The sequence below is a fragment of the Coffea eugenioides genome, chromosome 2 (genome assembly GCF_003713205.1).
Source record: "Coffea eugenioides isolate CCC68of chromosome 2, Ceug_1.0, whole genome shotgun sequence".
In the NCBI taxonomy this organism is placed as follows: domain Eukaryota; kingdom Viridiplantae; phylum Streptophyta; class Magnoliopsida; order Gentianales; family Rubiaceae; genus Coffea; species Coffea eugenioides.
This window is the reverse complement of record NC_040036.1, coordinates 61,175,702-61,188,421: the sequence shown is the minus strand read 5'-3', so window position 1 is coordinate 61,188,421 and position 12,720 is coordinate 61,175,702.

Here is a 12,720-nt window from a genome sequence, read left to right as displayed (position 1 = left end):
TTGTTTTTTTATATCTATCATAAATTGAAGATACTACGTGTCAAAACTTTATTAGGTTTATGCATGGGATTTTTGTTTATGACAATTTAATATATTGGGATCACAATTTTTTGGTCATTAGAGCTATTTTTCCATCAATCAAACTTGTAGAATCATTTATAATTGTGCATTTTCTTCCATTTTCTAGACAAATTGCACATTTTTGTTGCTTTTTTCCTTTGCACCAAAAGTATCAGCAGACAAAAGACTAGTTTATACATTGCAAAAGGTATAAAACATGCCAACATAGATTTACACATTCAACTAGACATATTCTCATTCTTTCAACCAAATAATCATTACATATAATACTATATTAAACAACAATTGCCCTACTTCTCTAGTTCCCTAAAACACAACTAATTAAGCAAACATAATCAATTACAATTCACAATCTGATAACTGCCAGGTCATTGCTCCATTTCCCATTACAATATATCTAATTACAACTCACTACCTTTTAATTTCAACAATGATTCACGACCATTATTCTTACAAACCCACATTTGAATTCTCCATAGAATTATCCCATTTATGATTAAAATAGCAATAAGAAGTATCTTCTCTATTGAAACTTGGTTTCGAGTTTTAACATCCAATATTCAAACTTTTGCATCTACTCTTCTTTTTTTGTGCTCTCATTGTACTGCATTTTTGTAGCATTTTTCAGCTCTTTTTTCACTTTATTAATTCATTGAAGAAGACCTGATATAATTATTTCACAAAATGCGGACACATTCTTCATTTAGCCATGCCTAATACTTGCATTTTTTGCCTTAATATATTCTAACAAATCAAATAATGCAGGACAATATAGTAGGTTAGTCGAACTAAATTTACCAAAACTTTACATCAGGCATTGCATATTCTGCATATCTTTGACTTGGGTTACAATGGTTTTCGTCATAGTACTCACATCACAAGAGCAAGTTGGTGGCATAGAATTTGATCTCAACATTTTCCCTCACACTTTGTTCTTTTCTTCTTTTTCTTGTCTTCCTCATAGGCTCTTAGTCATAATTTTTTCCTCATCCAGGTACAACAATATGGTCTGATTCTTTTATTTCATTGTTAGATAGTTTGTTTATGTGGAGGGACAAAAATGTCCCTTTGTTTCGTAAGCTCAAACGGCATAATTTGGAAGAATATTTAAGGGGTTAAATATTACGTATTGTTAAGGGAACAAAAACATTCAAAAGTAATAATTTAAGGGCAAACTCGGTAATTTACTCTCTTTTCCATCGTGAAACATAAGCTTATAATGTTTTACTCTCTTTACTATTGAGAAACATAAGCTCCTGGTCTCTCTCTTTCTCTCTCTCTCTCAAAAGCAGTAATAATTTCATTAAATCAACAACTACTATACAAACTAGAGCAACTATTTTACAGTATTTGCTCGAGCTGCCTCAAGTAGCCAGGCTAAAAAACATTTTTTTTTTTACTCAATTTCACTCAACAAGTTCACAGCAAGCTTTGTGCATTTGTGACTAACAAAGTTGTTTTTTCTTTTAGTAAAGGAGAAACAACATTTATCAAATTTCAATTTCAATTGATTAATATCTCTTAACATTATTGCAGTGAGCACATCCTCCTCTGACACTTCCATAATTCTATCTATAATCATCTTGCAGTCTATCCCAAATTCCACCTATTTCTAGCCTTTTGTTTCTACTTTTTTCATAGTATTCCTCAGTGCTAAAGCTTCCTCTATTTTTGCTTCATAGTAGGTGCTTGTAGGATTTGCCCAAGTAGCTATTATCTTACCATCGCTGTCTCTTGCTATTGTTCCCTAACCTGTCTTGTTCCCCTTCTAATCTAATGTTACATCTGTGATTACTTTAATTCTTTCTAACTTGGGAGGGATCCATTTTAAATCCTGAGTTTCATCTTTCCAATCAGGATCATTGCAATCTTTGGCCTCCTTCATCACTTGTTGATACTCCAACCACTTAGATGTTGCCTTCCTTACTACTTGGATGGGATTTAACTCTTAGTTCTTGAACACTATCTCATTGCTTTCCTTCCAAATTTGCCACAACAGGTTCACATTTAAAGTTATATGTTCTTTTCTTTCATCTCTTCTTGCTACTTCCATGAGGCCATTTTACCATAACCAAAAGCTCCCTTTAAACTGTTCCAACCCATTCCATTATAAGGAGCTAATTTCTAGTTGAATTGAGCATTTCTGCAATGGAATTGCAAATGTTCCAGAGTTTTTGAAATTTCGCCACAATACTTGCACAAATGTTCCCCCTTTCCACATTTTTATTTTATGGTTTCATTAACTGGTAAAATCCTCTGCAAACATTTCAAGATAAAAGCCTTGAGTTTTTGTTTAATGTTTAGGTTCCATACAAGTTTCGAGCATTGTTATTTGCTTAAATTTCTGTTACTTGAGCCCCCAAATTATCTTTAATTTTCCTATTCTTTTGAAATGATTTGGTCAGCTTATATCCTATTTTGGCTAAGTACTCTCTAGTGGTAGACACTGTCTAATACAGTCTATCTTTTGTGGGGTGCATGCTGATTGGAATTTTCCTGATCTTCACTGTGTTTTCAGCCTCAAAATTTCTAAGTAGTGATTCTTCAACCCATTTCCCTTCTTTGATTAATTCACTAATCTTTATAATCCTATTGTTATTTTCTTCCTTTGTTTCAATCCTCATGTTTTCTAACTCAGGAGTCTACTTATCTCTCCAAATGTCAATGAATTTACCACCTCCTACCCTTTTCCTTATCCCTTCTTCCATTAGTCTCCTTAACTCAATATACTTTTCCAGCAGCAAGAATCCCTAATTTTTTGTCTCATTTTCCACACTTTCTCTCATCTTTGAAGTATCTTGCTTTTGGGATCTTGCTCATAAGCAAATTTGATCTTGTGAGAATCCTCCAAAGTTGTTTGTCGAGAGGGCTCGATTGAACTCCATCATATCTCTGGATCACAAACCTTCATTACACTTAGGCTCAAATAGTTTATCCCCAACTTAGCCAGTTTACCTTCTTGTTCTCTTCTTCGTATCCCCAACTTAGCTCAATTGTAGCTTGCCGTAGGACATAACATATGTTGGTAATGCCATTACAATAGACTTTAAATGCATCTCCTTTCCTACTTGGCTTAGAAGTTTCTCCTTCTAGTTGGTGATTCTACCTGTGACTTTGTCTTTGGTAAACTTAAAAACCTGATTCTTTGATCTTCTAATCATTAGTGGAAGGCCCAAATATTTACTCTATTTTACTTGCTTCATGCTTTACAGTTGCTCCGACACTTTACCTTTTCTTCCCTTGGTCATATTATTGCTAAAAAACACGTGACTTCTCCTTGTTTATCAACTGTTAGACTCACCTAGAAAATCAAAGATATTACTCTAGCATTTTATTACCTTTTCAAGCTCATCTACATTTGCTTTACAGAAAATCAAAGAATCATCTACAAAGAAAAGATAAGACAAACTATGCCCATTGTTGGCAGTCTTAACCGCAATGATATTCCTCATTTTGGATGGTTGTTTTAAGAGGTTTGAGAAACCCTCAACATAAATCAGGAATAAAGAAGAAGATAAAGGATCTCCTTGTCTAACCGTCTAGTTGGCTTAATGTAGCCCTTTTTCTCCCCATTAATGTGTATAAAGTAACTCACAGAAGTTATTTATTTTATAATCCACGGGATCCATTGGGGACAAAAACCCATCTTTTACATCATTTTGCCAAGTCCATTCTACCCTATCACAAACTTTAGACATGTATAACTTAATGGCTATCAATCCATCCTTACTAGATCTTTTATTGTTTAAGAAATGTATCTACTTATGAGCTATTATCACATTGTCTAAAATTTGCATATTAGAAACATATGGAGACTGGTTAGAACTAATGCAACCATTGAGGATGTGTTTGAACCTATTCAAGGATGTTACATAGGCTTATAGGTCTAAATTGGTTTACCATACTAGAGTTTCATTAATGGACTTAAGAAGATTGCTAAGCAATGAGATCAGCTTTAATAATATTCCAAAAATTTTGAAAGAAAAGAGAAGACATACCATCAGGTCCAAGGCTCTTGTTAGGATCCATAGAGAATATTGCTTTCTTTATCTCTAGTTTAGTGAATGGTCTGATTAGTTGGGCATTCATCTCACTAGTAATAGTCTATGGAATTCCTTCTGTGATCTTAGAGAAGTCTTAAGGTTGTTTTGAGGCGAAATTTTGTTGAAAATATTCAGTTATCACTCTGTAGCCTGGATACGTCTTTTTCTCCATCACACCAGTTACCACCTCTTCTTCTAATGTTCATAATCCTATTCTTCTTTCTTTTACTTGTAGCCCTAGCATGGAAGTAACATGTATTCTTGTTTGCGCTTTTTTAGCCAGTTGACTCTGGCTTTTCGGCTCCAGTAGATTTCTTCAGCTTTATATGCCTCAGCCAACTTCTTGCAAAGTCTAGCCGATTTGATTTTCTACCAACTAAGTTCCTTCCCTTAACATCATTTATTTCTTTTTTAATTTTCTTAATAAGTTTACCTATGTTAGTATCTAACTTTTTGCTCTAATCTAACAAGTTAGTTCTACAAATTTTCACCTTGTTATGAAGACTAAAGACATTATATTAGTCTTCCAAGCATTCATAACCACAACCCTAACCCTCTTATATGACAACCATTTTTTATCAAACATAAATCTTTTTTTCTATCTTTTGCCAGCAAGATTGGTGTCTAGAATTAAAATGTTGTGATCACAAACTTCTTTTTCAATATGACCACAGGTAGGTTTGCCATAATTACTATATTGGTTCTGAGTGCAAAGAATTATGTCCAGTCTCTCCTTAATTTCTCCCTCTCCTGAATCCCATTTGTTACACCAAGTCTAAGGGTTGCCTCTAAATTCGATGCTAATTAGTTTATTGTTATTAATAAAGTTTTTAAAGTCATTAAAACTCCTATTAGTTCTCACCTTCCTCTCTTCCCCCCTGAATTTTTCTTAATTAGAAATGATGTCATTCATATCCCCTATGATCATCCAATTATCACCCCAGACGTGTTTTCTTCTAGTCAGCACATCCTATTGAGCCCTTCGAGTCTGATCATTAATGTTAGCATAAATACAAGGGTTAATTACAATTAATCCCCTTAAGGTATATCTCATTTCTCACTTTACTCCCTAACTTTTAATTTTGCTCACTTAACCCCCTATAGGACAAAATTACCCTTCCATTTTTTTGATTTTTTATTTACCTTTTTTCCTCTCTTTTATTTCTTTTTCTCTTTCTTCTCTCTTTCATCCTTCCCGATAGAAAACTCCATCTCAACGAAAATTTTTATTTTAAGTTTGTAATTGCATTTTTGGGTGAGGTTTAAAAGGTATCAAAAACTAATTTTGATTTTTTGTATGATACCACGTGTCACATATTTCAATTGATGATTATTAATCAGGTCACAATTTCATCTTATGATATTTTCATGAGAATAAAATGAGAAACTAGGAAGGAAAGAGAAAAAACTGAAATTAAAAGAATTGAAAAACTAAAAAAATTTGTATTTTAGAAAAGTGATTTGAATATTTTTTAATCATTTAAGGAGAAGATAGATCTCTACAATTCCTCTTTTTTAATTTCAATCATTAAGATGAAGATTTTTGTGTGAAAGTGGAAGAATTAAAGAAAGAAGGAAGAGGTAAATAAAATAAAAGGGCACAAAAGGGGAAAGGAAAAAAAATAAAAGAAAAGAAAATAAGAGTTTAGAATAATAGAGGGATAATTTTGTCCAAAGGGGGATAAAGTGAGACAAAAAAATGGTTTGGAGGTAAAGTGAGAAATGAGATATACTTTAAGGGGATTAACAGTCATATCTCTCATCCTCTTTTTCATTAATAACTAGGTTTTCTACTATACTGTCCCCTACCATTTGATTGCTAGTATTCATGGATTCTATATTCCTTTCCTCTCCTAGAATATTAGTATCTGGGGTATGCATTGGTTCATTATTGTAGTTTACTTCCATGACAGTTATATTTCCTTCGCTAGCTTTCTTGCATTTTTCTTGAGATTTGTCTCCTGTGTTTGGGCCCCTATAGTATTTTTACTAGAATTTTTAGTTTTATGAAATTATTCAGTGAATTTTAGAAACAAATTTTCACTTTCACCCCCATTTTCTTTTCTCCTGTGTTCTCTGGACTTATCCCTCTCTTTTCTACTACTATCGTACCATGTTTATTATTTTTTGATCGGACTCCTAGGATAGCCAGCCCTCATCCAGTTGCCAAATTACACATTCTTATCATTATGAATTCCTTTTAAGTTGCAGTCTCTTTTGATGAGGAACCACCAAGAATTGGAGGCTAGCTCTTTTGGTAGACCCGTCATTCATATCTATTGCATATCTATTATTTGGAGTTAATGACATTTTCCATTCCTAGTTAGGATTAGGGGTACCAAAGCCTATAAATACAAGGCTTGGCCGAGCTTGCTATTAATTCAATCATCAATAAACAATTTTCAGTTTTAAGAGTATTTCTCTTAGCTTCGGTTAACCTTTGAATATCTTAGATTTGTTCTAAGTGTTCTTCTTGGCTTGTTAAACAAGAATCACACTTGCTCGTGGCGCCATTCTACCAATAACCATAAGTTCCTTTAGTCTTTTCTTGAGGGTTAAGTATCATTCTTAGTTCTCATCCAAGAGATTCTAAGGGGGTTTAGGATTCCGCACAATCAAACCTTAGAGTCACGTGTCTAGATCCTGTTTTGTTGGAATACGAGTTTGCCGAGCACGGTTGGGTTCGTATCATCTTTTGTTGTGATCAATCATACTATAGCAAAAACAAAAATCAAGACATTTTTCATATTTAAATTCAATCCATTTCAAATTTGTATTACATTTAACTATAGTTCCACACATTAATGTTTATGAGAGGTCTATTTTAGAAAGAATTTTAACATGTTTCCTTTCTTCCTCCCCCCCCCCCAAAGTAAGTAGGATTACCTCTTTTACCTTTGAGAAAATGCTTCCAATTTTCCTTCCTGTTTCCTTAGTGATTCAATGTAACAGTAGATTCCATAGTTGAATCTAGGTGAGTGTTTTGTTGAAAGGTGATTCATCACTTTCTAGCCCTCTCCAATTTAGAACCTAGGGGTGGTAATTTTTGGCATGACACGATAGCATGACTCGAACACAACTTAGAATTAGCAGGTATTAACACGGCCTGAATTCAAGTGGGTCATTATTGGGTCAACTTGTTAATGGCACGACTAAAAATGGGTCGGATTGGGTCAACTCACAGGTTGGCACGTTAACCCAATAAAAAATAGTTTTTTTTAGAACATTATAAATTATAGAGGCAGTTTTGGTAATTTTTAAAAACTAAAAACCTATAAATCAAACTAATAAATTGTCAACGTAATGCAAGACGATTCATTTATCTTACTCCAACTCATTTATCTAATTGTCTTCCTCTAAATTCCAAACCCTACACCCTACAACCATACTTCTTTTTTTTTTTTAAAACCCAACATCTAAATTACAAGTTTTAAATCATAGGTTTGGAATTTGCAAGTATATCACTTGAGTAGGTAAGTTTAATAGTTTCAATCATTTATTTGATTTTTTTAAACATCAAGCATGTGTTTTATATTGGTCAAAAGTTAAAAGAAAAAAAAATTCAAAAAATGATTTGACTGGGATTCAGTTGAAATTTTTTTAACATGATTATGAATTCTATCATGAATGTTTACATCCATGCCAAATGATAGATGCATTGCATTTGAAGCCGAAGTTGTACTAATGTTTTTGAAATTTAAACTTTGGCTTAATACTAAGCTGCATGGTAGCGTGGTGACCATGGTCTGATTATCAAAACTCAAAACAATGGACTTTCATTTTCATTGGTTCCAAAGTGGCTACAACTAATATGTTTATCTTTGTCCAAATAATATGCTTGTTTTCTTTTGACAAGAACAATTAATATTAGTTGTATACAACATTTTGTATTCTTATGTATTCTCATACTATGTTAACCAAGAAAAACTTTTAATTTCTTTTGATGTTAATTTGTTAGTGAATCTTAAATAAAAATTTCATCTTTGTATTAAATAAAAAAGAAATTACTGAGAGTATTTAGCTCCAATTTGCAAACCTGATCTTATACTCTAATCAAACAATTCATGTTGTATGAATTTTTTTTTGTTGATTCTTATTTCATTCAATATTGATAAAATATTCTTTTTATTGTAGGATAAGATGGACCAAAATAATGGCACAATAGCAATTGATTTGCTTGGAGAACAAGAAGTTGATAGTGCTCCTAATTCAAAATCAAAGTCAACGAGTGAAAAAGAGGAGAATAAGGATAATGTAGCTAAATCACCTATAAAGAAAAGGAGAAGAAAATAAAAAATGTGGAATCACTTTAAAGATGAACTTATTGGAGAAGATGGCATTAAAAGGTGTAGTTGCATCCACTGTGGTAAGCTATATCATTCTAAAAGTAGAAATGAGACTGGAAACATGAAATGCCATCTTGTTGCATGTCCTAAATTAAACACGAAAGGCATTAGATAAGCACTTATTGATTCAAAGTATGGCTATCTCAGAAATCATGAACTTAATCAAGAAAGTTTAGAGAATTACTCATTTCCTACATCATAAAGCATGATATGCCTTTCACATTTGTTGAATATGAGAGGATTAGGGAGATTTTTGAGTACTTAAATCCAGAGATCAAGCATATCACTAGCATATCACTAGTATTGCCAAAATGGATGTCCTAAAAATGCATGTAATAGAGATTAAGAAGGTGAAAGCTATGCTATCTAATTGCCAAGGGAGAATTCTATTTTGCTTTTAATTTGTGGACTTTGATTGCTACAGATAGCTATATTTTTCTTATGCCCCATTTCATTGACAGTGAATATAATTTAATGTACTTTATCCTTAACAATACAATGTACTATCTCAGAGCTTTTCTTGACCTACGATTGAGTGACTCGACATTCAAAGATTGTCCATCAATGGATGAGTGGAACAAGGTGAAAAAGATATGCAAGTTTTTACAAGTCTTTTATGAGGCCACTTGTACTTTTTCTGGAACAAAATATACAATAGCTAATCTATATTTTTTGCAAATATTTTTGGTGAAACACGCACTTATGATTGAGATGAAAAAAAAAAAGATTGAGATGAAAAATTTAGACGGCTTTCTATCCCTTATGGCTACTCAAATGAATACAAAATTTGAGAAGTATTGGGTGGAGTATAATGTTATTTTAGCAATAGTGGATGTTCTTGATCCCCGCTATAAAATACAATTTGTGGAGTTTTCTTATAGGATTCTTTATGATAAAAAGTCTAGAGAATGCATTAGTCAAAGAAAAATTATTCCTACTTTTTGAAGAATAATGAGCAAGAATTCTAAGACATCTAGTCAAGCAACAATGTGTTCTTCCCAAATTAGTGATACTTATGGTGGCAGTGGGGTAATATTCGTCTTTGCTTTGATTGTTTCTTTTATAAATCACAATATGTTTTTTTTTTGTTATTTGATTAATATATTAAAAATTATGTTGATGTTTCATTTAATTTTTGAATAGGAGTTTGATAATTTTGAGAGTGAAGATCAAGTGGCAAGTGTACAAAAAAGTGAATTGGAGTTGTACTTAGATGAACGTAGAATTGACATAGATGTTTAACTCGATGTTTTTCTTTATTGGAAAACTAACCAATTTCACTATCTGGATCTTTTTAAAATGGCACGTGATGTCTTAGCTATTCCAATTACGTCGCATCGGAATCAGCTTTCAGTATTGGAGGACAAATTCTTGATCAATATTGTTGTTGTCTTAAATCAGATGTTGTGGAAGCTTTAATTTGTACTCGAGATTGGTTGTTTGAATATGGAGGTAACTATTACAAACCTTCTTTCTTTCGTGTTACATTTTCATTTAATATTTCAATGAAGGCTTAGCAACAAAGTATTTGTAATATCGTTGTTAGATACTACTATACCTGGCAATTGGGCGGGTTGAGCGGGTTTTGGGAGGGTTAATATTGGGTTTTCATTTAAATGGGTTACACCCAACCCGCCCAACTTTAAATTAGATTAATTTTGGGTTGAGTCATATTGGGTGACCCAAATGTGACCCAATATATTAATTAATAGATTTTGATACATAAACTCTCTCAAATACATTTTCACATACAATAAAAAAAATTTCACACAAATAAACACATTTTCACATAGATTGACATATTTTCACACACTAAAACACTCACAGATACAAACACACACTCGCTTTTTAAGCTCTTTTGAAATACTTTATTTTTACACATACAAACACACTAAAATAAACTTGTGGATTATTAACTTACCATGCTTTGTGGGATCATTAATCCTATCAAGAAGCCAATCATAGAAATGAAATTGGAGTTGCAGTATTTGAAACCCTTGAGCAGGAGTTCAAGATTGGGGAGGACAGCCTGTAGAGCATTGTTATGTGCAAATACTAGAGCACTAGCTTGTTCAAAACAGCCAGCATGGTGGCCTTTAGGATTGAGAACTCGGAGGGCTGGCAAGCAACCCAAGGGGCATAAGCTCAGAAATCCAAATTTTCTGGCTCCGCGATCATACAGCTCCTAAATTGAACAAAGCACGTGTTTACTTTCATTATTATTTCTTGTTTTTTGATTTTAATTTGTTTATTTATTTTTTTCTTAAGTTGGGTAATGGGGCCCAACATAAATACCCAAGCCGCCCAAAATATATGTGGATTTTTATTACCCAACCCAAAATTGACCCAAAACCCAACCTCTCAAATTAGTGGGTGGGTTGGGTGGGTTGTTGGGTTTTGGGCATAATTGCCAGGTCTAGATACTACACAATTGAATTTGGATGATCTCACTAAAAACATCATGACATTGAATATCAATTCACAAACTTCTAAGTCAATTCAGGCTTCTAACACAACCAGTAGCATTATATGAGATAACTAGACTTTTAACATATTCTTTTTTTTTATGCATTTATGCATTTGTAATTTGTATCTAAAGATTAAATTAATTTTTTCATTATGCTACTTAGGTGGATTGAAATAGTGGTTGAAGAAATGGAAGCTTGTTATTTGGATAGTTACAAAAGCTTACAAGTCTGGCTTGAAGATTGCAACTAGGAGATTTGAAAGCTCATGTTTAATTTTGCATAGTTATTAGACTTTTTCTTGGTTGAAAACTATAAGTTCAACTTGGCTTTTCACTTTGAAAACTTTTTTATGTATTATATTTGACAAAAATTGAAAACTTTAATTTGAGGTTAATGATTTAATCTTATAAATACATTTGCTCATGTTACAAATGATTATTATGACATAAATTATTTAAGGGTAAAATACAAAAAAAGCCTCCTATGGTTAAACTAACCAGAAAAACCCCTTATGGTTTCAAATCGTATATTTCGACCTCTCATGGTTTCAACTAATTTGAAACAGTAATGGAAATCATCAAAACTAACAGAGACGGATGAAATGACACAATTACCCTAATATATATATATAAGCCATAAAAGACCTTCTAATAACGATCCTATTAAGCAAACTTACGGAAAAATCCCTTGTGATTAAATTAACCTACGGAAAAGCCCCCTATGGTTAAATGTTGCTTTTATTTATTTATTTTGTGCATAGGAATATGGTAAGTCGTATTTGGAAGTTTTTATTTATTTATTTTGTGTATAGAAATAAAGTGAGTTTTATTCGAAAATTTTTATTTATTTATTTTGTGTATAGAGATAAGGAGAGTTATATTTGAGAGTTTTGGGTTGTTTTTGGAAATTTTATAAGTTCTAAGGGGTTTAATAGTTATATCAGCTAAAAATTTGATTTAAAAAATTACTTTCCATGTCAAGCAACCTCAAACTTGTTAATTTAAATTATTTTTGTCAATTTTTCACATTAGTTCAAACCACGAGGTACTGTATTGTATGCTTTGAAATCATAAGGGACTTTTCTGTAGGTTTGCTTAATCACAGAGGGTTTTTCTGTATTATAAGTCTAAGGGTATAATAGGCCTATCAACTAAAAATCTATTTGTTTCATGTACAAATACTCTCAAAAGAAGCACATGTATTTCAAACCCGTTAATTTAGAGTATTTCCGTCGCTTTTTTAAATTAGTTCAAACCATAAGGTATCAAAGTGTATGTTTTGAAACGATATGGGGTTTTTTTTATATGTTTGCTTAACCTCAAGGGGCTTTTCTATATTTTACTCATTATTTAATAGATTGAACGAGTTGGGTCATGTCTGTGAGGAATTGTGAGGACCCGAAAATTTTTTTATATTTTATCTTATTTCTTTGAATACGTTTTCTTTTACTTTACTTTATTTACCTTAATTTATTAGATACTTTCATAAGTGAGTCAAGATTTTTATCAATTTTATTTTATAAGTTAGTGCACGTTAAGCTCATAGCGCATTATGGAAGTGGGATCCACTAGCGAGGTGTGCGGTAAATTTGGAAGATTAGGAGGGGTATTGTGCAAAGGAATATTGTTTTATAAGGTGTTAAGAGATAATTAAAGGTTGGCTAGATATTTTAGTGTTTGGAAGACAATTAGATAAGGATTAACTCTTGATTTGCCATTTGTAACAAAATCATGGAACCTTGACTTTGACCAAAACTTCTTCTAGTCTTTATCTTGGAAAAAA